The sequence below is a fragment of the Mytilus trossulus genome, chromosome 9 (genome assembly GCF_036588685.1).
Source record: "Mytilus trossulus isolate FHL-02 chromosome 9, PNRI_Mtr1.1.1.hap1, whole genome shotgun sequence".
Lineage (NCBI taxonomy): Eukaryota > Metazoa > Mollusca > Bivalvia > Mytilida > Mytilidae > Mytilus > Mytilus trossulus.
In genome coordinates, this window is record NC_086381.1 from 3,757,143 (window position 1) to 3,775,914 (window position 18,772).

General features: G+C 33.1%; 1 protein-coding gene across 1 annotated transcript in view; it reads right to left on the reverse strand.

Annotated features, from left to right (window-relative positions):
- Positions 1-1,887, reverse strand: part of LOC134684989 (uncharacterized) — a 28,116-nt gene extending 26,229 nt beyond the window's left edge. Inside the window, exon 1 of the mRNA XM_063544316.1 lies at positions 1,812-1,887. The gene's annotated coding sequence lies outside the window, so the exon portion shown is untranslated. The remainder of the gene's footprint in view (positions 1-1,811) is intronic.
- Between the last annotated feature and the right edge of the window lie 16,885 nt (positions 1,888-18,772).

The following is an 18,772-nucleotide window of genomic DNA, read 5'->3' on the forward strand; positions in this document are numbered from 1 at the left end:
ATAGTTGAATTGAGACCAGGAGTTTCAGAGGAGAAGATTTTTGCAAAAGTAAACAGACAACAACGGACTACAGACTAAGTCGTCAAGTGATGAGAAAAGCACACTTTAATATTGCTTTGGTGAGCTAAAAAATGTAAACAATAAAGAAAAAAGTTCTTAAAAGCTTTAAGAAGAGGGGAGACTCCGAGTGTGTAATATATTGGAATAGTGTACAATGTATTCATCTTTATAATGATTATATAATATGTAAAGACAACAACATCTGGGTTACCGCAAGGTGATAGTTTTATTGAGTCGACATGTTTCGCCGCTAATGCGGCGTCATCAGGACAATATTACAGAGTTTACATGTTCATAAAGTGTATATAATGCGGTTGTATTAATTATGATGTAAAAGAATAAAAGTGAAAGTGAAAATGTAAAATAGTGTTCATAATGTAGCAAGAATAAAAGTTAAGTTTCTAGTGGTAATATGGTAGAAATGATGGAAGTGGCTCATAAAATGTCAGTTCATTTCCAAATTGGACAACACCCCATTGGCCATCCCGTACCAAATCAACTGGCTTGGCTCCGAGGGAGGTACTGCTTCCATTGAATTAGTAAAAGGTGAAGTGTATGATTGCCGCAATTCTGGGAATTGTAAATCTTGGTAGATGTGTTCGAGGTATTGTAGGTGGTTCTGGCTGCGGATGAATTTAATGTTCAATTTCCGTAAGGATCTAAAGTGGGCTAAGTTTTTCTCTTGGATGGTTATTGTAGTAGGAGCGGGTGCAGTTGCGGGTGCGGTTGTACTATCCTCCATATCTTCGTCGCTGGTTTTTCTTTTCTTCGAGGTATGGGCGGTTTCTTCAGTGAGGTTGGTGGTAGAATGGAACTGGTCGGTAGACATGAGGCTGACGGTTGTAACTACGACGCAGGACGGCTAAGGTGGATCGTGTGCGGATGCAGGGGTTCACAGAAAAATAAATAATATGTGACGAGTGAACCAACACCTTAATTCTAACGGAAAAGCTGGTAGAGTATCCAAGATGGATACCAAATATAATATGTAAAGACAACAACATCTGGGTTACCGCAAGGTGATAGTTTATTGAGTCGACATGTTTCGCCGCTAATCCGGCGTCATCAGGACAATATTACAGAGTTTACATGTTCATAAAGTGCATATAATGCGGTTGTATTAATTATTTATAATGATTGTTAAAAAATTAAATAAGTCAAACTAGTCAGTCAATTCACAGACAAATGACAGATTAATAAATTTTTCATTTTTTATAATTGGTACATGATTGTTTTTACTCATCCATAGCAGACTAAGTTGATCAATTGTTATAATCATGTTCATCAATTAACATTGAATAAAGACAATTATGATTTTAACAACAATCAGTAAGAATTATTATTATCAGACACATATAATATAATAAATAAATGAGTTATATGTCTCTGTAATTATGAACAATTAATGCTTCTAAACAAGTGATTATCTTTAGAATTTTTCCATTTATTTTCATCAATTTCGAGAATTTAAACCATGTAAATATATCTAAAATAACTTTATTACTCTTTAAGATTTTAGTTTTAAAAGTATGCAGAACGAATTTGGTGCGAACGGACTCTATTGGCGAAACGTACTTGGGGCGAACATGTAATAAGGGCGAACGCACCTGATACCGGTAGATAGTACTTGAGTACTTAGAAAGTCAAGTTGACTTTTGTGTAAATTAAATACCTATGTAGGCCTTGAATATATCAGAGCACAACATAATTTGGAAAATTCATATTTATTGAATAGAAATAATTTTACTCACGCTATTGAAACATTGTAGTAGCAATTTAGGAATGTCAGGTAAGGTGGAATCCTTTGAGCAAGGGGAAAGAATTGATGTTTTTGTTGTTAGTTCCAGTATCTTCAACATCTAGACACACACGATGTGGAAAGTCATAAATTGAAAATGACAACACTGTAATGTTTTACTTCTCATCGAATGGAGATGTATTATCTGCAATACAATGCAATCGGAATATCAAAAATCATGGAGCGTAAAAATATAATTTACTACAATATATTGCAAAGGGGACATCACAGGCACTTCAGTGTCCCAGATCCCCCAATTTTTGATCCATTATACCTTAAATATACCTTAATATTAAACAGTGTTATATTAGGTATATATTTTTTTCTGAGACAAGTGCCTGTGGAGGATATTTAACATGTCTACTGTACCTTAGATAATATTTATTACTGACTGTCATTTAACCTCTGCATTTAACACACTACATTACAAAGACTACGAATATTCATACAATAAATTTATTATGTGTATAATGTTTTTTTTTCTCTTTCTACCTGTTCTGTTCTGTTTAAAGAATATACACGCAGACCTAAAAGAGGCTATATTTTATAAATGTCTTGTGATAGGTGTTCCGGAATCAATAGGAGGGATTCCAGTCCCATACTATACCATGTGACCTGTCATGAACTTTGCTGTAAACCAATGAAGGTCAATGAACCTTTCAAGGTTGTCTACAGGTGTGACACATATATCCGATACATCGTGTTTTACAAAGCTATGACGGTCTCCATTCATAAAAAAAACTAAAAGATTGTATGATACGGCACTGGATAAATATTATAAACTAACAAGCAAACTAACTTACTAATTTTATTCAGTATGAAATCCAGTACAAAAGGATCATCGCTGAAACACATGAACACATATAAAAAATATATACAAAACAAAACAAAAATAAAACATAACAGCCAACAATTTTGACACTTTTAACAAGCAAGAGACAAACTTTTGGTATATATTTGTATTCATTTCAGACAATATTTATTTTCTTTATCTTTTAGAAACTTAAGGTTTATGTACCCTTCTGTAGCCATTTTTGTACGGACTTTTCAAACTTCAATTGCATCCAAATTACAGCTATAATGAATAATAGAGATAGGCCATTTCATACATATTCCAAGGGGAAACTTGATGCAAAGCATTATTTTTTACTGTTCCATTGCATTTAATAGAAAAAGAGGACTTACTTGGCCAATTCTACACGGCTAGACAGCAAGATGATGATGACGTTGTAATGTAGACTTGTCGATTAGAAGAGATATTAAGCAAAGCCAAGAACAGAAAGAATGTAACAGAGGAAAACATCAACGACATGCTTACGTCAAAGTTCTTTGATGGATTAAGACCGGAGATGAAGAATATTGTCCGCTACAAGAAAGATACCATCACCGATTTTCACTCCTTATTGAAAGCTACAAGAGAAATAGAGAATTAACATAACCTTAAGCCATCTTTGAAAAAGAAACCACTTATACATGCGGCTAGTAAATCAACGACAACAACAATAGAAAATAGGCAAATTCAGCATTGGTGAAACAACTCTCACAAGATGTCAAGGCTTTGAAGGAAGATATAAGTTGTGACCAACCATCTACTAACATTCAATGATCAAGAAGAGATACATCATGGACACCATATCATCCAGATGAAAAAACTATATATCGACCAGTAGAACAACATAGAAGACACAAACATAATGCTTTTACATGTTGGCGATGCAGACAACCAGGACATTACGCTATGAACTGCAATGTACGACTTGATCATTCGAGAAAGACACAGCGTGCTCTGAACCTCCAACAATCATTTATCATGAAGCAATCAACACAACAAACTGAACAGAAATCACCTATATCAGGATTACTTGGTTCATCAAATGAAGTTCCTATTACTGTTAATGTTAATGGAATAAACACAACAGCACTTCTCGACACAGATTCAACTGTATCAACGATAAGCGAGAGTTTTTACAATCAGCATCTTTATTCGACACCATTACATTCACTCAGTTTTCTTTTGAAAATAGAATGCGCCGATAGACAACGTGTACCTTACAAGGGATACGTTGAAGCTGATTTACAACTTCAAGGAGCAAATGACAACAAGATACAACCTGGTTTATTTCTCATCATACCAGATAGCGAATATCACCAAGAAGTATCACTGCTAATCGGATAACTTAATAAACCGATACAACGACATATTCTCCAAGAGCGACACAGATATTGGTTATACGTCGTTAGTGAAACACCGGATAGATTTAACAGATAACGCTCGATTTAAGCAACGACACCGACGAATTCCACCGTAAATGCTAGAAGAAGTCAGAGATCATCTTCAGCAATTGTTATCAGCAGGCATTATTAGGCGTTCACACTCACAATGGTCGTCTAACGTCGTCTTAGTACGGAAGAAAGATGGGAAACTCCTAATGTGCGTTGATTATCGCCAACTCAACAATCTGTCCATCAAAGATGCCTACGCACTTCCGAGAATTGAAGAAATCATTGACTATCTAGGTGGCAATAATATATTTACAGTGCTTGATATGAAGTCAGGTAATCATCAAGTGGATTTAGAGGGGGAACACAAGAAACGAACAGCTTTCACAGTAGGACCACTTGGTTTCTTCGAATTCAATCGATTGCCATTTGGGTTAGCACATTCATCAGCTATCAACGATAAGCGAGAGTTTTTACAATCAGCATCTTTATTCGACACCATTACATTCACTCAGTTTTCTTTTGAAAATAGAATGCGCCGATAGACAACGTGTACCTTACAAGGGATACGTTGAAGCTGATTTACAACTTCAAGGAGCAAATGACAACAAGATACAACCTGGTTTATTTCTCATCATACCAGATAGCGAATATCACCAAGAAGTACACTGCTAATCGGAACAAATATCTTATCTGAAGTTTTGAAAGACATGAAACAAGTACATGGTACACGTTTTCTACAAGATGCTTCCCTGATAACGCCATACTACTTAGCTTTCCGGTGTATGACCTTAAGAGAGAAAGAACTTGGAATAAAATTGAGAATGGAAATGGGGAATGTGTCAAAGAGACAACAACCGACCAAATAAAACACAACAGCAGAAGGTCACCAACAGGTCTTAACCGTTTAGCACTGGTGAAATCAGCAGAAACAAAGCCGATTATCATACAACCTAACACCGAAGTAGTTATCAAAGGATATATGGACAAGATGTTACCGTATCCATCCACCGTTTCCATGCTTCATGCAACTTCAAACTCAGTAATACCTTACGACCTAAATATTGTACAAGCTATTATCACTTACGACCAGAATCAACGAGATGATATTCCAGTTCACATTTTGAACATTTCTACAAGAACCGTAACCGTTGCATCTAGAGCTCTTTTAAGTGAACTTCAACCAGTAACCATAACAACAGAACAAGTAAAACCAGATGACAACAACCAGCTAGTATCTTCAAGGATATACACTTACTAGATGATATGAAATCTGATGAACTTCAACGAGGAAAGAACTTAATAAACCGATACAACGACATATTCTCCAAGAGCGATACAGATATTGGTTATACGTCGTTAGTGAAACACCGGATAGATTTAACAGATAACGCTCGATTTAAGCAACGACACCGACGAATTCCACCGTAAATGCTAGAAGAAGTCAGAGATCATCTTCAGCAATTGTTATCAGCAGGCATTATTAGGCGTTCACACTCACAATGGTCGTCTAACGTCGTCTTAGTACGGAAGAAAGATGGGAAACTCCTAATGTGCGTTGATTATCGCCAACTCAACAATCTGTCCATCAAAGATGCCTACGCACTTCCGAGAATTGAAGAAATCATTGACTATCTAGGCGGCAATAATATATTTACAGTGCTTGATATGAAGTCAGGTAATCATCAAGTGGATTTAGAGGGGGAACACAAGAAACGAACAGCTTTCACAGTAGGACCACTTGGTTTCTTCGAATTCAATCGATTGCCATTTGGGTTAGCACATTCATCAGCTACATATCAGCGATTGATGGAAGAATGCCTTGGTCATTACAAGACAAGACAAGACAGGAAAATTTATTACAACTAAGGCACACGTATGGTGCTACAAAAGGATAACAATTATACAAAAACAATTACATATATACTTATACATTTACAAGCAAGACAGACACTAAATTAATAATTGATATCATACAATAAAACTGAAATATATTTAGTTGATTTGTTTGCAAAATTCTTAATTGCAACGTAGTGATCTACATGCAAGAATTTGCTTCATCTACTTAGACAATCTAATCATCTTTTCGAAAACCTTGGACGAATATCTAGCTAGATCGCCTCGAGAGAGTTTTCCAGCGTCTCTGAGAAGTTGGCTTAAAGTTTTCTCCGAAGAAGTTTTCTTTCTTTTAACGAAAGGTGGGGTACATTGGTCACATTGTATCAGAGAAAGGAGTTGAGCCAAACCCAGATAAAATCAGCAAATTCACTAAATGGCCAAGCCCAACAACACCCGAAGAAGTCCGACAATACCTAGGATTCGTTGGCTACTACAGAAAGTTCATCAAAGATTTCTCAAAGATTGCATGACCTTTGACGGATTTGATGCCTACAACAGGGAAAAAGATTAGAGGAAAGAAACCAAAGAAAGATCACAAGTAACAACAATTGCAATGGAATAAAGAACAGTTGAAAAGTCACCTTGCATCACCGCTGATATTAAGCTTTCCCGACTCCGAACATTCATTTGAGCTGCACACCGACGCTTGTATAAATGAACTTGGAGCTGTTCTTTATCAGACACAGGAAGGAAAACAGCGAGTGTTAGCTTATGCCAGCAGAGGCTTGTCAAAAGCAGAGAGAAACCATCCAGTACACAAACAAGAATTCCTGGCGTTAAAATGGGCCGTCACAGAGAAATTTAAGGATTACTTATATGGCAAGTTCAGAGCACGAAACATCACTTGATGATCAAGTATACGATTTGGCAACAGATACTTTACATGACGTAACAGATGATGATAGCAAGGAAAATGAGAACATTGATAATGATGAGGAAGATGAAAACATTGATGATGAAGAGGAAGATGATGATGATACTAGTACACCAGAACCACAGCAAAGACGATCTACCAGAACTAAGATATCAACAGCTTCAACCAAGTACAAGGAGTTTGTTCCACCAGTCTTCAGGAATGCACAACCAGAATGGATAGTTCGTGCTGACTACCTTAGGACTGCAGCATCCTCTGAAATGTTTATCAACATGGCTGATGAAGTTTCTAGACCGATCATGCATTCAGAGGCGCATACAAAAACTAAGATGTAATATGAGTACTAGAGTTTCTAACCCTTTCAAGAATCCGGAGGTTGTGGATGCTTTATCCTCTTTGCATGACAAATATGTCGTTGTTCCGGCAGATAAAGCCTCCAATAATATTGTCTTCATATGTAAAAACATTATTTGCAATGTCTCACTACAGAGCTTGGAATTGATCAAACTACTGGTAATCCTACATATTCTTTAACATCATTTACCAAGGATGAAATTTTACAAAATCATAAATCTGTCCTTCTTTCTTTCGGTATCAACATCAAAGAAAACGAAGAAAACTTGCCCTCATTATACTGGATACCTAAATTACACAAAACTCCATATAAAGAACGATACATAGCTGGGTCTTCAAAATGTTCGACTAAACATCTTTCTAAAGTATTGACTACTATTCTTTCTACAGTTAAAGATGGGCTTCAAAAAAATATTGTGAGGAGATATATTCTACCAATGGTGTTAACCAGATGTGGATTCTCAAAAATTCAAAAGATCTACTGCTTAACCTGTGATCACAATGTTTGCAATTTTGCAGCAACATAAAAACTTTTGATTTTTCTACGCTATATACTACTATTCCCCATGCTCAGTTAAAAGATCGACTTCACCAACTCATAAAACAGAGCTTTTTCTATAAAAATGGGAATCGTAGATACAACTTTCTTGTTTTGGGATACAATAATTCATATTTTGTAGTGTTGTCAACGGTTAACCGGTTAACCGGTTAATCAGTCGAACGACCGAATACCGAATACCAAAAACGCTAACCGGTTAACCGGACGTTTTTCAATTTTGATAGATTTGATAAAAAATTGAGTTGAAAATCAAATCATTAAATAGTTATGTTTTATTTAAAAATTGTCGTCGTGGTAATTAGTTTGACAGATCAATTGTCCAGTATATTGATTGCTATTGTATTTGTTAATCCTAAAAACATAAAATTAATTAGAGTTCGAGGCAGGATCTTTAAGAAACATTATTAGTAAACATGTTTTTTTTTAACAGTAACTTTAAATCAGTAATGAGATTTAATTTTACTAATTACTTCATTATTTCGTTTTCGATCTAATATTGTGTAAACCTACATTTAAATGTTCAACATCTGTAGTGCAAGGGTTAGTCTTACTTTAAATTCAAAAATTGTGAAATGCTTTACCAATGTGAATGTACTCAAAATATACATGAAAGTACGAGTAACATGCTTGAAGAAAAAAGAATACACAGTGAAGAAACAGATCGTACAGCATGTACAATGACCTATAGTTGTTAATTTCTGTGTCATTTTGGTCTCTTGTGAAGAATTGTCTCATTGGCAATCATACCACATCTTCTTTTTTTTTTTTTTTTTTTTTTTTATAGTTAATCATTTCAAATTGAAACACACCCCATTATTTTCGGAGACAACAAGAGAAAAGGAAAGAATAATAGGTTTCAGACATATAACATATTCAATTCTACGAGATTAATTTTTTTTTTTTATTTTTTAATCTGAAGATGGTACAAACGCTATAGTTGATACGGCTTTCAAACACCAACTTAAATTACCGGTTAACCGGTTAATCGGTCGAACGATTATCCGAGTAACCGGTTAGGCAAAAGTGTACGATTTGACAACACTAATATTTTGTGAAGAATCACACTGAATCTTCCAGAAAATATACTGAAGATGATATTATTAAAATGCTGGACTTTTTGATCGACAATATATTTGTTGAGTTTGGAGGATTTATATTTCAACAGACAGTCGGTATTCCAATGGGTACTAATTGTGCACCCCTGCTGGCTGATTTGTTTTTGTATTCGTATGAAGCAGAATTTATTCAGAACCTTCTAAAAGACAAAAAAGAAAAAGCACCTTGCTAAATTCTTTAATTTTTCTTTCCGATATATTGATGATGTTTTATCATTGAACAACCCATACTTCAGCCAATACTTACATCTCATATATCCCAGTGAACTTGAAATTAAGGATACTACTGATACTAGAAGGACTGCTTCATACCTTGATCTTTTCCTCAATATTGACGTAGATGGACGACTTCACACAAAAATCTATGATAAACGGGACGATTTCAACTTCCCAATTATCAATTTCCCATTTCTCAGCAGTAACATACCCTCTGCCCCTTCGTATGGTGTTTACATATCACAATTGATCCGTTATTCACGTGCTTGTTCACACTATACAGACTTCATATACAGGAGTGTGCTCCTTACGCAGAAACTGCTCCAACAAAGTTATGAGGAGGACAGATTAAAATTGACACTCCGTAAATTTTATGGACACCATCACGAATTGGTGGATCCAAGTGATGTCTCTTTAACCAAACTAGCTAAGGACATTTTTACCACATGGTAGATTGTGGTTTGTCATTATGTCGTCTAATCTTTTAATTACCAAACGTGACTTATTCCCGATTGTGACTGTTTTGCTGAATGTGAATTCGCATTACTGTAAGACGTGTTTCTGTACTTGTTTATCCCAAATTCATGTATTTAGTTTACATGTTTAATGTTATATTTGTAATTCTCATCAGATTTTGTCAAATGTGTTGACGTCTTCTTATTATATATTTAGATGTGACGTATAGAAAAATTTATCACCTCCTCTTTATTAATTATATTAAATTTTGTACGTTTATTTACGTTTGAAGTTGGATTCATAACAAACTGGACATATATATATATATTACAGTTAATTGCTATTAATAAGTATTGCAATATGCATTTTGTTTAAATGAATTATCAGTATTTAGTTCTAAATCAATCCTAATTCTATCTCATTTTTGAATGATAGTTTTTCATATGTGACGTCATGCTGTTTCTAAATTTCATAAATTCAAATGTGGCATAACGTTTCTGCCTTTTCGTCATCGTATGTGACGTCACATTTTTTTAATTACGTTGACGCCTGAACTGATTCGGATGTGTGTCTATTTTGTGATAAACTTGGGTTTAGTTTTCTGTAATTAGTTAATATTTCAGTTTCATTATGTATATCGCTTTCATATTCATTTGTTAAAATTTACTGGTTGCAATAGCATTAAGTGTTCTATATTATAAGGATGTTCTTATCCCGTGCATAAAAAACAATGCCGTGTTTGTCAAAACCTTTTCAACTTTTGATCTTCAGTGCTGTACAACTTTGTACCTTTTTCACGTTCGATCTTTAATATCTAGGCGTTATGTATTCAGGTTTAGTTTTCTGTAATTTTTAATACTTCAGTTTCTTTATGTATATCTCTTTCATATTCATTTGATAAAATTTACTGTTTGCAATAGCATGAATTGTTCTATATAATAAGAATGTTCTTATCCCGGGCATAAAAACAATGCCGTATTTGGCGAAACCTTTTCAACTTTTGATCTTCAGTGCTGTTCAACTTTGTACTTTTTTCACTTTCGATCTTTTATATCTGGGCATCACTGGTGAGTCTTGTGTGGACAAGGCGCGTTTTTGGCGTATTGAATTTTAAACCTGATGCTTTTTGTTATCTATTAATCATGTTTTTCTTTGTCTAATATGTTCTCCTATTTATTTGTATTGTAGTCCTGTAATATTATGTTGTCATTTCAATATTATATTTAACTTTGCCATTAAAGTGCGAGGTTTGGCATGCCATAAAACCAGATTTAACCCACCACTTTTATTCCCCTTTAAAAGTGTCCTGTACCAAGTCAGGAAGATGTCATTGTTATATTATTGTTCGTTTCTCTGTGTGTTGCATTTTAACGTTGAGTCGTTTGTGTTTTCTCTTATTTTTGAGATAAGACGTGGCACGGTACTTGTCTATCCCAAATTCATGTATTTGGTTTTCATGTTATATTTGTTATTCTCGTGGTGTTTTGTCTGATGATTGGTCAGTTTCTGTGTGTGTTGCGTTTCGGTGTTGTGTCGTTGTTCTCCTCTTATATTTAATGCGTTTCGCTCGGTTTTGGTTTGTTACCCCGATTTTGTTTTTTGTCCATGGATTTATGAGTTTTGAACAGCGGTATACTACTGTTGCCTTTATTTAAAGCTGATCACTAAGCCAGATGATTAGTTGATTTTTGTATTTCAGTTGTGTCCAGTATTAGACGTGGACGTCTTTTCCTCACACAGGGGGTAGATCATTGTTATATATTTTTGTTTATTGTCACCATGATTCCAGTTATGTCTTGGAAGACATTCTCGCAGCAGAGGGAGAATGTGACAGAGTATATTTTTACGTATTTCATTTATTAGTATTTTACATTTTATGAAATGCCAGATATTAGACTTGATTACTTCACTTTGATTATTTGATCTTTTGATTTATAGTTCATTATCTCTTCACACTTTAAAATGTCAGTCAGTCATTCTTTATTGAGCATAGTTGTAATAGTATCTACCTGTCCAACTCATTAGTAAAGTAATTGTCACACTTTGTTTACCTTTATGGTCAGTTCTTATTTGTCATTCTGGGCACACCTCAGATTTTGGAAAAGAAGTTATGGATGGTTAACTCTTGAAAACTGGAGACATACATTTATTTAATATATACTTCTTATTGAAACCGTATCTGATACAGTGATGAAACTTATATGGAGACATTATATTTAGTGCTCGTTATTACTCACGGAAGTTTCCATACTTTGGAATAACTGTAGTTATTGGAAATTACATTCTTTATATCTGGTAAGTATATTTTATGTTCTTTGTGGTGTGTGAAAGGCGTATGCAGTGCATGCTATACAATTCTGCCCATTATAGGTAAGTATGCCCATATACCTTATATATGATAGGAGTTAGATAGTTGATGTATTAATCTAAGAATATATGATTGGAATCTGTAGGTTGAATGTAGAAAGGGAGACTTACGAATGATTTTGAAAGTGATCTTGACCTTTCCGCTATGCATCTATGACGTCACATTGACAATTTCATTCATATTGTCATATATGGTTATTCTGTGTAATAACTTGATTTTATTATATCAGTCTTTAATATGATGTATTTTATATAAAGGATCACTATTTTCCTAGATCCTAATACTTACTATTATTTATTATTTTTAGGACACATAGATTATGATGTCCCTGAAACATACTGGTTGTCATGTAGATGTTAGATATATAACCTGATTCCACAGATTGGTAAGGGTTATATTATATTATATGGTACCTACATAGATATTTCACATTACAGTAGTGTATACGAATTTAATAGAATATATACTATAGTGAACAGATAATAACCTTTGTATGCTAAAGGTTTTATGAATGACACTTGTTTATAAAGAACGATATGTTCGACTTGTTTATAATATCCTTGATTGATTATAATGATATACTACTTGATACGACTTATCAAAAGCATGTATTTGTATTTAGAAAGATATAATTGTAAGTCTATTGCATATTATGAATGTTACCTCATTCTTGATACCCAGTATAGTTTATTGTATACAGAATAGAATATTATATGCGATCCTGTAACATTGTTAGTATGCCAGTGTTAATATATTTATATGTTTTTAATATAAGACTTTAATAAGACTGTGATATTGATAAATGTGACAACTATATGCTATTGTTATTGCAGGGTTATTTATTTCTTATGTTTACTTAATAAAGTGATGTCAAAGAACCCCAGACTTGTCGTTTATTGAACCCCCGTAAAACACGACTATCACATATATGCAACTGGTATGACCCCTTAAATAGTAAATATTTAAAGAAAACAGTAGAAATAATACAGAGAGTCTCTATATATTGAAGTAGTATAATCGTAGTTTCAATGTAGATAGACGCAAAAAATAATTGTTCTCTCTAAGGAGGTATAATAGTTGTGGTTGTTGCGATCTTAACGTCATGATATGGAGAACGCTCTGATTGGCTTATTCATTTTTCATTTTTGTAATCTATCATACCATTGGTTGTATTTGTGCATGTTTCAAACCGGAAGTCTTATCTATGGCGAAAAGTCAGTCCGATGACGGAATCATATTCGGACTCCTTTTTTTGTCGTTTTTCTCCCAAAATAACTCAATCTGAAAAATCATAAGAATGGATGACAAATGCGACTATGCATGTTACCTATAGGACAGAGATGCACGATGATTGATTTACTGTGGAAGGAAGAGAAGCGACACACAAAATGAGGTCTTCTCGTTTAATAGTGTATATGTGATAAGATTGCCAATGAGACTACTCTCCATCCTAGTCACAATGTATATAAAGTAAACAACTTTAGGCCAAAGTACGGCCTTCAACACAGAGTTTCAATAGGCTCAACCGAACAGCAATTTATAAAGGGTTCCAAAATGGCCAGTGTAAAGTAAGGCAACAGGAAAGCGAGTCACCCTACTAGACCATTATATGTTAACACTCACCTCACCAGCCGTATTTTATTAGGCAATTCCTCAAAACATCAGCAGCTCATATAAATCTTAAAGCCTGACAATATCATCCTCCAGTTGACATGCAGCAGGGCACCACGCACGTATTTGTACTTAAATTTAAAAAATCCAGTTATTTTACTGTTTAATATCAAAGTTTGTATAATATCAAGTATATAAAACGTGATGTGACATTTAAAGCAAACAAATCTAATGTCACCATAAAAATTACACTTGGTAAAATAAAATATACAAACTGGGTACAGACTAAAACTTCAACCATTTAGATTAGGTTACAAGTTTCAATGTCTTTGGAATCAAAACAAATGCCAAGATTAAGATGGTACCTAACTCTACAGGGAGATAACTCTGTAAAATCAGCTAAACGTTTTAATTACGTTGTGTTTTGAGGGAATAGTAAGCTTCTCAGTGACCACAACAAGTGTTTGTCAAACTGCTACATAACCAGTGTAATTTTTCTGATATAGAAATGGTTGGTTCAAAATTTTTGAAATTTTTATATTTTTGTCAAAGTGTCAAAATAAATACTTTGTCAAAATTTTTATGAAAATTAAACGAGCCAAATTAATTTTAGTGAATGTGTTGGGTATCACCTTAATTGAGTTTGCACTTATAAAAACTACAACCTTTAAATAAATGTGCCATTTATTTATAAAATGAACAAATCTAAAAGTTTTTATATCTAGACAAATGATAAAGGTACATAGCTTGTATCTGTAATTACCACTACTGAAAATTGTCAACTTTATTCATAAGGATCTCACCCTTCTATGAGTAAAAGCATTGAGGTTTTTATGTTTTTGGATACCCTAAAATAAAGACATGTCATGTTGCACTGAGTTCTCCATCAAAATGCAAATATTAGAAACAATGTATGTGACCATTTAAGGTGGTATCCAACACTTTCATTAAAATCAATTTGACTCGTTTAATGTTCATAAAATTTTAACAAAGTATTTACTTTGATCTTTTGACAAAATATAAAAATTTCAAAAAGTTTGACAAACACTTATTTTGATCATTGAGAAGCTAAACATTCCCTTTAAACACAATGCAATTAAAATGTTTAGAAGATTTTACACAGCTGTCTCACTATAGTGTAAGAAACCACCTTAAACCTTAATGTTCATAGCACAGCAAAAAACAAGTTCGAGTTCTGAAATTCCAAGACCATAATCAAAAATATGTGAAACAATATAAAAATATTTTTATTTTATTTAGTTAAAGTTTGAAAATCTAATAGAGATAATGGCAAAAACAAATATTCTAAATATCCATCATGGCAAAAAATCCAAGCAGCTATAACTTTTAATAAGTTTAAGTAAACATTGCTATAGGCTTACTGTCCTGACATCATTCACAAATGCATTTATAAATAAGGTAAACATCTATTTTTAATAGATTGCACATCTGAACAATAAAAATCATATTAATGAAATGTAAATTTTTATAAAAAGAGGTAGTTCAATAAAAATAATCCAACATCCTCTATTCAGTGATGCTTCATATATATATAATCATCACCGTCCATAGAGAATAATACATGGCAAAATCCGTATCATATGTCGTATCATCACGAGACATCAATATCAGCCGAAGGGCCTTTAGGCCCGAGGGATGATATTGGTCGAGGGTGATACGGCATGTGATACGGATTTTGCCATGTATTATACGCTTTATCATATATTTCAACAGAAGAGTTTTATATTACATGAACTGTTTTTTTATCCATAGCACTGGGTTAATCCACCATTTTCTACATTTTAAAATGCCTGTACCAAGTCAGGAATATGACAGTACTTGTCCATTCGTTTTTGAGTGTTTTGTATTTTTTATAGTTGCATTTAGTGTGCCACTAAAATATGTTGTGAAAACTTGATGTTCGTGACGTCACATACAAATCTGAAAACTTGACGTTCGTGACGTTACATACCACACAATGACGTTATTCAATAAATTGACCTATTTTGAGGAAATTTTTTCTGACGCCAAAAAAAAAACCAACAAAAAACTGACTTCGTGTAAAAAAAAAAAAAAAAAAAAAAAAAAAAAAGGTATGCGATACGGGTTTTACCATGCGATACGGGGTATGCGATACGGGTTTAGCAATGCGATACGAGGTATGCGATACAGGGTAGGTGATACAGACTGGAAAAATGAACCTTTATTAGATATACAGAATAGCTGTATTTTGTCCTAAATATATAAATTTTATCATACCTTTTTTTTTTTAATTTTTTTTTTTAACTAAAGTCATTATTCTTGGTTTTTTTTTTACTAAAGAATTTTTTTTCTAAAAATAGGCCAATTTTTTGAATGACGTCATTGTTTGGTATGTAACGTCATGAACATCTAGTTTTTATATTGTATGTGACGTCACGAACATCAAGTTTTTACAACATATTTTTTGGCACACTAAATGCAACTATAAAAAATACAAAACACTCAAATATATACAATAATAATCAAAATATTTTCAAAACAACAGACTGTAAGGTAACCTTGGTGCTTCGTATAAATAATTCAGCAGTTATTAATTAAAGCTTTGAAACAAGACAAAAGCAGAACTGAAGGTAACCCAGTGCTATGGATCAGAAAACAGTTCATAAAATATAATACTCTTCTGTTGAAATATATGATAAAGCGTATAATACATGACAAAATCCGTATCACATGCCGTATCACCCTCGACCAATATCATCCCTCGGGCTGATATTGATGTCTCGGGATGATACGACATATGATACGGATTTTGCCATGTATTATTCTCTATATATACCATACCTATTTACACAAGTGTGTTTATATTTGTGGTGCATAGTTTCATACATTAATTTAAAACATTAATAATTTGCTTAAAAAATACTCTCGACTTGATCTTACTTTGCATCAAATTGTGTAACATTATTCAAGTTGAGATACACTATCACAGATTCACTATACAGAATAAAAACAGTTTGTATATTAAATCAGTTAATAAAAAATATATGTAACTGATATAAAACAATAATGTCAAGAGTCCAAGTAAGCACAGATCTGATAACAATATAAATTAAATCATAATAAAAAGACAATAACAACAAGATAAGCACCAATCAGATAACAATTGTCTAATAACAGCGGAGAAAATATGTATATAATATATCCTGTATATTGAATGGTATAAGACAACTGTTGTGTGACATGTTAGCCTACATCATTTCATGTGTTTTTTTCTATTACTGCTATTTACCTTTTTGTGTGAAGGAGTGAAAAAAATAATTGAAGGAATACAAATTGTCTGCTTATCAGGAATTTACTCTTTTAATTCATGTATTTTTTCTTGTATATAACCTTCTTCTCTTTCAAATGATGTTTATTTTACAGAAACTTTTTTTCATAATTATAAATGAGATACTCAAATCAAAATCTTGTTTGATACTCTTGCTATACAAGAAACATTAGACAGAATAGGGAAAAAGATTTACTATCAGTTTACAATTTCACCTTCACAAATACTCTAAACAACCACACAAGTAATACGAATCAAGTTTTTCTTTTATCATAATGCATGTGTCCACATATCATTATAGAGGATATATATGACAATTGCTGTCTATCAGTAAAAAGTCAAATTTATTAGTATCATCTCTGACTCTGCTGTTGATGTATTTGTTCCTCGATTTTTTTTATGTAATAATTGCACAAGTCTTGATATGTATGTCATTCTATATATAGTTACTTCACAAATCCTGATATTAATCTAAATAATATATCCCTGTACATTTTTTCACAATGAGGTAGACAGTTATAAATATGTTAAACTACAGCCACTAAGTTAAACCAAAAAGAAAATCACAAAAAAAAAAAAAAAAACACTCTTCATATTCATTATTATATAGGTACAACAAGGTACCCTTGCTGGCAATCAATTTCTTTATTAAGATCAAATATTGCTATAGAATTGTACAAATAAAAGGATAGGTTTGGCTCCATCAAAACTTCTGTTTATGATAACTGTCAAACATTTTCAATTGCATTCCACATAAACACGGTTTCCGTGGTGTAGTGGTTAGTGCATCGGACTACTAACACAAAGGTTCCTGGTTCGATTCCCGTTTGGGATGAAAATTTCAGGAACTCAATTTTCGGCTCTCCCTTGACACCGTTCGCGAGTATGGTCTTGAGGAAACGATGATAGTCCGTCGGTAGCGGTCGATAAATGGCTGACCCGTGTTAAGAGAGAGCCATATCTCTTGCACGTTAAAGACACCCTTGTAGATTTCGAAAAAGAGTAGGCTAATGCCGCTACAAGGCAGCACTCGCACCCGCAAAGTGGAAAGGGATTAATATAAGTTGCAAAACTTGTTTCCCAATTCACTCTAAATAAATATGTTTAAACTAAACTAAACAGTTTCTTCTATTATACACAGCATTTATTCATCCATATTTTAAATGTCAGTTTTACCCATCACCATAGAGTTATGCATCAACTCATTTTACGTCAATAACTTGACCCTGTGAAAAATGATTCAAAATATGTTACAAAATCAAGATATAATTAGTATCATGATATAAATATTGCATAAAGATTCAATCATTTTGATTCAAATGGTATTTTGTATCACTAATAAGGCCAAAGAAAATTAATATGTGTATTTCCTATTACATCTGTGAAAACAATAGGGTAGATCATGTAGATTGATAGAGTTTTTTTTTTTTAATTTACCATTTTTTTTACTTTGAGTCTCTGAGATGTCAGATTTAAACAGTGTGGATTAAAAATTGACAAAAAAATTGAAGGATAGGTTATTTTTTAGCTTAAAAAATAAGGAAGATATGGAAATAGAAAACACACATCCTTTTTTATTTGGCCTAAACATAATTCATGCCAACAACTAGCAATCCATGACTTTAATATAAATATTATGTATAGGAAGGGAAAAGTAGATTTAAATTTCAATTAATTAGTGTAAGAATTAAAATGCAATAATAATTATGGAATGCCTCCTCCCTTTAAAGTTTTAAAGAGTTCTATCAGCTATGACAGTGTACCCAAATTTAACAATGGATGACTTCTGTGCTTCCAAGAGCTTTGACAACACATTTATGTCCCCACAAATTTGTGCCAAAATTCTGATGGAACACTTGTCCATACTGCAATTTTATATCTTGAAAATTGTCCAAGAGTAACAAAACACAAACAGTTTATATAGTCATTGTA